The sequence below is a fragment of the Nelumbo nucifera genome, chromosome 1, assembly GCF_055504915.1.
Source record: "Nelumbo nucifera cultivar China Antique chromosome 1, China Antique-T2T, whole genome shotgun sequence".
Taxonomy (NCBI): Eukaryota; Viridiplantae; Streptophyta; class Magnoliopsida; order Proteales; family Nelumbonaceae; genus Nelumbo; species Nelumbo nucifera.
The window spans coordinates 154,779,036-154,790,270 of NC_142649.1; positions in this window are offsets into that span (position 1 = coordinate 154,779,036).

Genomic DNA, 11,235 nt, shown 5'->3' on the forward strand with positions numbered 1-11,235 from the left:
ACTACGGATAACATAAATTGTATGTGCACAGAAAGAAACAAATGCAAATAGCAATAAAGCGAGAGAAAGAAAGAAGAGAGAGAGAGAGGGAGATAACAACAAATTTAACGTGGTTCGGCCAAATTGCCTATGTCCACGGGCAGTAGCTCGAGTTTTACTTTTTCACTATAAACAAGAGAAAATACAATACTAAAATAACCTCACCCGTACCCAACACCCAATGCACCCAACACCACACTCCTCTCAACACACTGTGTACAATGTATAACATGAAATGAAAAATGGGATGAAATGAATGGAGTAGGGGACCCCTATTTATACTTGTAGAAAGGGGTATAAAGGAAACTCTGAAGACTTAATTATAGCCACATGCTCAAGTGATGAAAATAGTCTTCACCCCTAAGTAATTAAATAGGTGGGCTTTGACCGGTGGGCCACCGATTGTGATATGGTGGGCTTATCCGATGAGCCACCATCTATAATTTGGTGGGCTCAGTCAGTATGCTATATTGGCCCACCGAATCTTCTTTAACTTTCTCCTACTTAAAGACTATTTTCATAGTGAAACACCCTCTCGAGAATAGCTATCGATCATCTTTTATTAAGTGGCTTCAAGTCCTAGAGAAGTTATGCAGCAAATAAACTTCTATCTCATTACAGGCTTTGTTAGCATATCAGCAGTGTTATCGTTGGTGTGAATCTTTTGTAATTAGATATGCCTATACTCAACTACTTCACAAACAGAATGATATTGTACATCAATGTGTTTGGTTCGAGAATGAAAGACAAGATTTTGTGCTAAGTGTAATGCGCTTTGACTATCACAATGATAAGTCACCACTTCTTGTTTGATGTCAAATTGTTCAAACAACTTCTTTACCCAAATACCTTATTTGCATGCTTGTGTAGGTGACGTATATTCTACTTCTGTTCTAGCCATTATATATTCCAATTTTAATGCCTAGCTCACTATGCCATTAGCTAAAGAAAACACATAACCAGTAATTAATTTTCTATTATCAAGATCTCCTATATAGTCTACATCTACATAACTTACTAGCTTCAAAATTTGGCCACTATAATAAATGGAGATTTCAGAAGTACCCTTCAAATAATGAATGATTATTTTCACCGCAATCCAATGATCTCTTCCTAGATTTTCCATGAACTTATTGACTGCTCCCACTGCTTGTGCATTGTCCGCTCTGGTGCACAACATGGCAAACAAAAGGCTCCCTACTACTGATGAATATGGTATGTGGAACATCTATGTCTTCTCAACTTCAGCGCTAAGGGATTGTTCTGAAGACAAGTTGAAACCAACAGGAAATGGGATATAGATTGATTTGCATTATTGCATGTTGAAGCGGCACAAGATCATTTGAACATAACTCTTTTGAGTTATCTGAACTTTCCTGCTCTTTCTATCCCAATATACCGTCATCCCAAGAATTTGATTAACCGTCCCTAGATCCTTCATGTTAAACTCCCTAGCTAGATGAGCTTTCAGTGTTGAGATACTTCTTTTGTCAGTACCTACAACTAGTATATTATCAACATATAACAGGAAAATGATGAATTGATCATTACCAAAGTATGTGTAGGCATAATGATCTGTTTCACATTTGCCAATGTCTAAGCTCACAGTGATGGAATCAAACTGCTTATATCAACACCTTAGTGCTGCTTTGGACCATAAAGCGATTTGGCCTGCCAACAAACCAGATCTTTTTTTTGTTATCATCGACAAAGCCTTCAGGTTGAGTCATAAATATCTTCTTCAAGATTACCATGCAAAAATGCAGCCTTAACATCTAACTGCTCCAACTCCAAGTCAAGTACAGTGACCATACTCAATAAAATATGAATAGTACTTAATCGAACAACATGAGAAAATATTTCATTCAAATCGATACCTGATTTCTGAGCATATCCTTTTACAATTAGTCGGGCTTTGTATCTTTCGACATTCCTGCTAATGTCCTTTTTGAGTTTGTACACCCATCTACAACCAATGGCCTTTCAACCCTTAGGTAGTTTGATTAGATCTCAAGTTTTGTTTTTCTTCAAAACTTCCATTTCCTCCTCCATAACCACATGCCAATGACAAACACTTAGACATTTGCATGCTTCCTCGTATTGACAAGGCTTATGATCTTTTATAATACAAACATAACTTGTTACATAATACTGAAGCCAGACAAGAGGTCTTGTAGCTATCTTCAATCGGCATTGATCATTGTGACTCTCTCCAAAATTTTCAATGTGCTCTTCATCAGTTTCATCAACAATTGCATCAATTTGTTGCTCTTGTGTCTTTTGAAAATATTTCACTTCAACTATCTTTGTTGTCTTATAGCTTGATTGTGTATTTTCTTTCTACATCGAATATTCATTGAAAACAACATCTCGGTTAATAACTGTCAGTATCCGATTTTTGCTCGGTTCGCTGCCTGAACCCCAATTCACCCCAGATTCTTGATCATACCCATTTGACCTCTCTGAAACACCTAAAAACCCAAGAAACCTGAATTTCACCCCAAGAGCCCTTACATCCATGTTAAACCTGCTCGATACCTATATGATAGCCTCGATAAACCCCCACTTGCACCTCAACCATTAGACCAGACACAACCATCAGACCTAAGACCTCTTAAAACACCTGCCCATAAAATTTGAACTTAAGATTCCTCCATTTACCCTTCCATCAAACCAAGATTTCGTTCTAGATCATCCTATTGACCCAAATTCCTACAATCTTGACCCCTCTGAATTACTCGGACATTACCACCAGCCCCCGAATACCCTAAAATACCTACCTGAAAATGTTCACCCAAAGATACCATCGTTTGCTCTTCCTCTAAAAAAGATTTTGTTTCAATGTTCTAGATTGACCGAGTTGAAAATCTACATGATCTGGTCCTAGTTGGCTCAATCTAACATCACCAATCACCTCATACTACCCAAAAACCCTACCTTATGAATTTTCATCCAAAGCAGACCATGTTTGCCCCTCGATCACACAAAGATTTTATTTTGGTGCCCTAGATTAACCAAATCAAACCCTTTCTAGATCTGACCAACACGGTCCTAATAAAGCAAAAAATGGTCCCACCAATAGATGATGCACAATCTGGACGCTCCCTCGTGTGCTGTGACTCGGATTCCGATTGGCAGCAATCTGGCTGGGCTGAGCTGTGTGGGTATTACGACAAACAGTCCACTACGTGATAGTTGGCAAGCAGCTCTACAGAAGATAGTACTACAAACAATTCTCTCTACGTGATAGTACGCGAACAACTTTACAAAAGATATTTCATAAAGTCGAGTTGGATAAATCCAACCTTCGGCAAAGTGTATCACCAAGAGAATGAAGCGTAGCTCGGTTCATAGAACGGCAAGTAGCTCGCTACGTGATAGTAGGTGAGCAAATCTTACACTATCATATCTACAATGCCTGCACTAAACTAATAAAGCAAGCGACCTATGAACCAGCCGGACCAATTACCCTTTTTGATAGTTATTCTCCTCATCGAGCTAACATTGGCTTGAGAGTGGGGGGTAATTTGGTCATCTGAATCATATAACAGCATATGGCTTTTGGATGACACCTCAGCGCCAAGTCAGCAAACTAGCTTAGTGAAATTAGCTTGGAGCATCTCAACTAGGCCAAACCGGACAAGCCAAACTGGTTACGAGAGCAGACCAAGTTGAATTAATGATCGAAGCAAGGTGACCCAAAATGCCCTAAAGAACTTATACTCTCTTCATCTACTAGGTAGTGACTTGAGAGTGGGGGGCAATTGATGAGGGGCATTTTGGTTGCCCCAAACAATTTTTGACACATGGACGCTGGTGATAACACAACGTCCAGCATAGCAGAGCAGCTAGCCAAAGTGACACATGGCAGTCAGCATCAAGTATGTGGCCGAGCTAGAGCGAGCTAGGCCCACAGCGTCCAACATAGTTGAACAGCTCGCCAAAGTGACATGTGGCAGTCAGTATCAAGTACACGGCCGAGATAGAGCGAGCTTGGCCCACAGTGTCCAACATAGCTGAGCAGCTCGCCAAAGTGACATGTGGCAATTGATGAGCTGGAGTGAGCTCGCCCGAAACCGTTCCGCGCGCCGTGGCCGCTCGAACACTATTACCGTGACTACAGGAACAACTCACCGAACCATACGCTGCAGGACTTGCGGTCGACTTGTAATTGCCGCGTAAATCTAGCAACTGACACCTTAATGTGCCTAAAAATAAATAAACAACTCCACAAAGAGCTCAAGACAATTACCTGTGTCTAGGAGCCTATATAAGATGTCTAGATCCATCCAGAAAGGTATGCACACTGATACTCTCAAGGTCCCTTACATTCTCAGAGATTACTCCTACACATTTGCTGACTTAAGCATCGGAGTGCCCTCCCCGGGTAAAAGCTACCCGGGCATTCTCACCTTCTTCTCTTTTTATAGCTTAGATACCCAACTCGCAACTCGTCCACACAGCTCAGCCCAGCCAGATTGTCGCTAGTCGGAATCCGAGTCATAACACATGAGGGAGCGTCCAGATTGTGCATCATCTATTGGTGAGACCATTTTTGGCTTCATCAGGGCCCAATTGAGCCAATCTAACCCAACAATCAACTCAGAATGTCCGAAAACCCCACCTATGAAATTTTAACTAAGAATACACTTTTATCTAAAAAATTCCATTTCGGTCAATCTCATTGATCCGCACATGCATAACCTTACTCTGCGGTCAAACCCATCTCAACCCCCTTTTTTTTTGGCCCAAAAATCCCCACCATTGAACTAGAATCCTTGGTTTGACCCCCTAGACCCAGTTTGACCCAAATATTTCCAAATTACAAAAATGCCCCTTAGAACTCCCAAAATTATGAAAATGCCATTACCTCTATTATAAATAGAGAACTAACTTTTCAATTTAGAAAAATGGACTATTCACCTCCTCCCTCATTCAAACGCATGTGTGAACATCCCATTAAAATTGGGTGTCACTTCATGGCTATGAGAGGAGCCGCCACCCATCAACAACTTGAACAAGGGTGTGTGCCTCCCTTGTTTAAGAAACATAAAAGAATAAAAGACTCCCAATCCAAGACAAGATATGATTCTAGGCACCAAAGGGTGGGAGAGGGAAGATGTTAGGTACCCCTCTCCCTTTGTTATCTTGGGAATGCCAATTCAAATTTTAAAGATGAAAGAAAACTAAATTAAAGGGGTGAAAGATTTCCCCTATTGTGGAAGGTTTTACCATTGAGAGAATATCCTCTCATATGGTTCAATCCTCTCTTCTCCCTCTTTCTGGGTGTAGGAAACCCTTAAAGGAGCAAAGGGGCGAGTGTCTACACACCTACCCCTTCTTTATCCAAGGCTCCCTATATTCCTACTTGAGGGGAAGAGGGGTTAAGCCATAAGGAGCATATTCATCATGAACTTCCCTTCTAATTCAGCCTCACAAGTTTAGAATAAGAAAAAAATGCAAATTTTAAGCAGTTAGCACATTAATGATGCAAAGGGAAAAATTCAGTCTAGGCATTGAATTAAAACATAAAAGCAAAGCTACTTATTAGAAAACTATTAAAACAAAATCTGATTTTACTCACACACACTAGAGAAAAATTCAGAAACAATCTAAGAAGCAATATTCAAGAAGGGATAAGAATGAACTTAGCAAGAATTAGCCTAAAACAGAAACAACTAAGAAATCATAGTGAAACCAAATTTATCTTATCACCTTCATTCATTCCCAAGCAAAATGTACAACAATAAAACATTAAAATAGGTGCAACATGAATCATACAAATTCAGTCTAGGCATTTTATCTATTAGAAAATATGAATATAAAAATAAAAAGGTGTAGAAATTTCTGTTGTAAATCACGTTGTTACTAAATACTTTTTATTTGTGGCTTTTCTCTCAAACTACTAGGACTACTGACATTGTTGTGAGCGAACTTTTGATTGGTGAACTAAAGTAGGATGTCTCCTCTTCCTTCTAGTCTCCTTCCCTCTTGGCCGAATATGATGAAAACACGATAGGGTTCCTCTCCTTCTTCTTCTTTGTTCTCCCTCTTTCACTTGCGTGAAAGTGGATTATTTTCTTCCCTTTTTTTGAGGGGCTGAGAATTGAATATGGGCTGGAGAAGGAGATGGGAGATGAAGGAGAATAGTGGAGTTCGATGGTGTTGTGAGAGAGAGGAGGTAGTGGTGCCGACCATGGAGATTGGGAGTGAGACGAAGAAGAAGATGAGAGTGAGGAGATGAGTGTTGGTTAAGTGGTAGAGAAAAAAAGGGAGGAAGGTTTCAGAGGCTAACCTTTTTTGAGAAAGAAGATGGGAGGAGGAAGAAGATTCGATGGAGAGAAAGTTCGGTGGTGAGAGCTTGAGGGAGAGGAGAGGAAGAAGGTGAGGGTATGAGTTCGGTTGTCTCTAGTCTTGGAAGAGGAAGAAGAGAGGAAGAAAGGGATGGATGGGGAAGGTCTTTCTTGGAAGAGAAGAGAGGGGAGTTCATTTTTTCTTGGTTCAAGTGTGTGGGTGCGAGAAGAGAGGAGGAAAGGGTTTCAGGTTGGTTATGAGGGAGAAGAGATAGGAAGAGTTCGGTGGTGAGGGAGAAGAGGTGAGTAAGAGGGAGAGTTTGGTGGTGTTCTAGTTCTTTTGGGGGAGAGAAGATCGAATGGATTTGGTTCAGTTGATTTTTGTTTTAACTGTTTTGGTTATTTTGTTTCTTTTTTCTTTTTATTTTTGTTGTTTTTTTCAAAACCGAACTAGGTAGAGTTGGTTTGAACTGGACAACTTTGGGTCTGGCTTGGGGCTTCTAGTTAAGTTGGAACTAATTTGGGGTAGGGTTTAGTTAACGTATGCTAAGGCTTCTTAGGGTTTTGGTTGTGTTCTCAAGAGGGGTAGATGGCTAGGATGGTTTGATCCTAGATTAATCTTTTTCCTTTTGGTCGAATTTAAGGTGATGAGACAACTTCCCCCAAAAGGCTCCCCCTTTCTCCTTATTAATGGCCTAAAAAGGGGAAGTCTTTAATTTCAATTTAAAATTTGAATTTAAGAGGGAATGGAGAGGTGGTGATTGGGGTTTTAAAATCTAGGGTTGTAGGAGTGCTAAAGTGATGATAAGGATGATCCAAGGGTGGAGAAGCAAGGGAGATTTAGATCTACGACTAGGATTGATTATAGGTTTAGTGAGGGCTTTTGGTGGTTTCCATAAGTGTGCAAGGACTTAGTGAAAAAAGAGGGGTTTTTTGTAATGAAAGGACAAAATCCAAGGGGTGTGATGTGTAGGATTCAATGGCTGAGATCAAAACTCAAGATGTTAGGGTTTATCTCGAACAATGAAATCGCACGAATTGGAATCTTCGTAGATAGAGGGGTAAAAGGGGAATTTTGTAACAAATTTTTCCAAGGGGTTCTAAAGTGTCCGAAAAGGGTGATGATAAGGTTTGATGGCGTTGGGGCATGTGTCAGAGTGAGAAATCATGACTTGGAGTGTGTCGAGCAATAGGGGGCATCAAATCAGGGTTTTTCTTGATGAAAGGGTAAATTTAAGGTTTGAAATGTAATAGATCGTTGATCAAGAGGTTTTGATGGGATTTGGAGGTGTTAGATGATGTATAGTGGTGGATATCTTGAATTTAGGGCATATCGGGTAATGATGATTGTTTATTTGGAATCTTTTTAATTGAAGGGTAAAATGGTTATTTTTAGTGTCTGAAATGTGATGGATCGATAGGGAGGTTTTTATGGGGTTTAGAGGTGTCGGATGATTCGTAACGGTGGATATCTTGAATTTGGAGCGTATCAGGCGATGATGATAGTCTATTTGGAATCTTTTCAAGCAAAGGGTAAAATAGTCATTTTGAATTCTGAAATTTGACAGGTGGTCGATCAAGAAGTTGATGAGGGTTTTGGTATAGTTCAAAGGTCTCGACTATTGTGTCATAATGAAAATCCTGGATTCGAGGAGTGACGACCAATAAGGATTGTCTATTTGGAATCTTTTTAAATGAAGGGCAAAACAATCATTTTAAGGTATGAAATTTGGTGGATGGTCAATCGGGGGATTGATGGAGGTTTTGGAAAGATTTTGTGTATCTCGAGGGAGTTGTCGTGGTGGTGTTTTAAGATTTTGAGAATAGCAAGCGATGAGAATAATGGATTTGGAATCATTTTATATCAGGGGTAAATTGGGTATTCCTGTGTCTGAGATTTGGTGGGTGGTTAATCGGGAAGTCGATGGAGGTTTTGAAGGTCCTAGATGACGTGTCTCGATAAAGATATCAAATTTGAGGAGTGACAATCGATAAGGATTGTCGTTTTGGAATCTTTTTGGATAAAGGGCAAAATGGACATTTAGAAGTCTAAAGTTGAACGGATGGTTGATCGGGAGTCTGATGGAGGTTTTAGGGCAGCAATGGTTCTCCGCCTGCCTGGTCTCTCCGCATCTTCTTCTTCTTCTTATTCTTCCCCATTTTCTCCCCCTTTCCCTTTCTTTGTTCCATCACTTGCAGTGGCGAATTCGAATGAGAGCAGCGGAAATCCCTTCTACCTTTGATTCCCTCATCTCTCATCATTTTTTCCTATCCTTCTTTCCATTTCCCTATTGATTGCGCTTCCCCTATTTACACCCAATGCTGCAAATCGAACCAGTAACGGTGGAACTCTTTTGTATCTTCACTTGAATCTGGCAAGAACCCTATTGTTTTTGCTCATTTACTTCTCACATTCTTCTCCTTGGGCTCTATTGATGTTCCTCCATCATTCTGGTTATTGCCAACCCCCTTATCTCTTGTAGACTCTATTGTTCGAATCGGGTAAGATACTACAACATCGATCTGAAAATCTGTCTTTCTTAGGTCAAAATCCCAATTCTGGCAATGTCTTTTCCCCCTTGGAACTTCCCTTCCCTTATTTTATTTATTTATTTATTTTTGTTATTGTATTCTTCATATCATCTCTCGTATAGCATTTGACTGTTAGCCATTTGAGATGGCAATGAAGCTCAACTGAGCCATTCTTTGTAAAATTGTTTGGCCAATGATAAATGCGGCAAAAAAGCTTACCAAGGTACAAAATCTATTTTGTTTTTTGTAAGTCGGTGATAATTTATTTCTTTATGATTGTTGTAACCAACAGAATGAGTGTGTCTGAAGAGCTTGATTGATTATTATGTTAAAGAGCAGAGTTGGTGTTTTTAGTTCGAACACTTGAGCATTCTCCAAGAGTTTGAGAGGATTGAACTACGTCTCTCTTCAGACCATTCCACCAAGTCTGAAGGTGGAGGCTTTGATAGAAAAGGGGTGAGGATGAAATCTTCCACGCTTTTGCTCATGCCCCAATGGGAACATCCTTTCGAGCTGATGAAGGATGAAGGTCTCTGATTAGGATTGAAATTACGAAAGGGAAAAATAAAAATGTAATAAATAAATTAAATAAGATAGATTCTTTGTCAGTTTATTTTAGTTTGTTATTTTCTTTATCATTGCTATGCTTTTCACTAATTATGTATTTACGATCATATTGCTTGTTTGGGATTTCCATGTGAGCCCCACAAGGTGGACCCAGGAGAAGGGTGCCTAAACCTTTCCCTTTCTCATCCAAGTCTTACCTAAACTGGTTGGGTTGTCACATCGGGCTCTGGAGTCATTGTTGAATTGAAATGAATTTGATACTATTCCCGGAGGTTCCATTACCTCCATTTCTTAAATTAATGGGTGGCAACTCCAAATCCAAGCCAAGCTAGTTGTTTTCCCGTCGCTCATACTAACTATCTTGTGGGCAGTAGGATTCCACAATCTGTACCCCTTTGTACCTTCTGCATAGCCAAGAAAAATACGCTTTTTGAACCTTGCATCTAGCTCGGTCATTTGCTCGTTAGTAATCCAAACATAAGCATCACAACCAAAGTTACGTATGAAAGAATAATCAACAGGGTTTCCTGACCATACCTCTTTTGGAATTTTGCAATCAAGTGTCGTAGTGGGTGAGTGATTTACTAGATAACAAGTTATATTGATTGCTTCTGCATAAAATCACTACTCTGGCCCAGTTGCACTTAACATTCTTCTAGCTCGATCCATAAGTGTACGGTTTTATCCGTTTAGCAACTATGTTTTGTTGTAGAGTTCAAGGAACCGTATACTATCTCGAAATGTCGTGGTCACTACAAAAATCTTCAAATTCATTCGAGGTATATTCCTTTCCATTATCGATTATCAAACATTTAATTATTTTCCCCTTTATGATTTTCAACTAAAGATTTGAACTTCTTAAAATAGAAAAATGTATCACTCTTCCTTCGGAGCATATACACCCATATTTTCCTAGAGAAATCATCAATAAAGGAGACAATGAATAAAGAACCTCTAAGAGATTCCATATAGCTTCCCATATATCAGAGTGTATTAAATCTAATACCTCTATACTTCTAGCTTTAGACTTGGGAAAATAGCTCTATAATGTTTCCCAAATAAACAATCTTCACATAAATTAAAATCAATAGATTTTAAACTAAGAAGTAAATTTTGATCAAGAAGTACATTTAGTCATTGCTTGCTCATATGGCCCAAATGTCTATGCCAAATCATGACGGGATCGATCACAACATTTTCAACGATGGCGTCATCAACAATGGTATTTCCGATAAAGTGGTATTGTATTCATTGTAAATTGCCCTTTGCAATTACTATAGCTTCTTTGCTGATCTTCAATTGTTTTTTTTCTCTCCAGAAAACTTGAAACCATTGTCATCAAACTTTATCAGTGACAGGAGACTTTTTCGTAGTTCAGGAACATGTCGTACACCAGAGATTGTACGAGTGAAGCTGTCAAACATAGTAATTATAACGTTGTCAGCACCCGATTTTTGCTTGGTCCGCCGCTTGAGCCTCCAATTCGCCCCAAACACCCAATCAGACCCTTTTGACCTCTCTGAAATACCCAAAAATCCCAAATTTCACCCCGAGAGCCCTCGGATCCATCGTTAAACCTGCATGATCTGTCCAATGACCCCGATCGACCTTCACTTACACCTTAACCATTAGATCAGATACAACCATCAGACCCGAGACATCCTAAAACACCTACCCATAAAATTTGAACTCAAGATTCCTTCGTTCACCCGTCCATTAAACAAAGATTCCATTTCGACCATTCTCGTACCCACAACCCATATCCACTTGATTCGAACACCTCTAAGCCAATCAAACTTTTCCA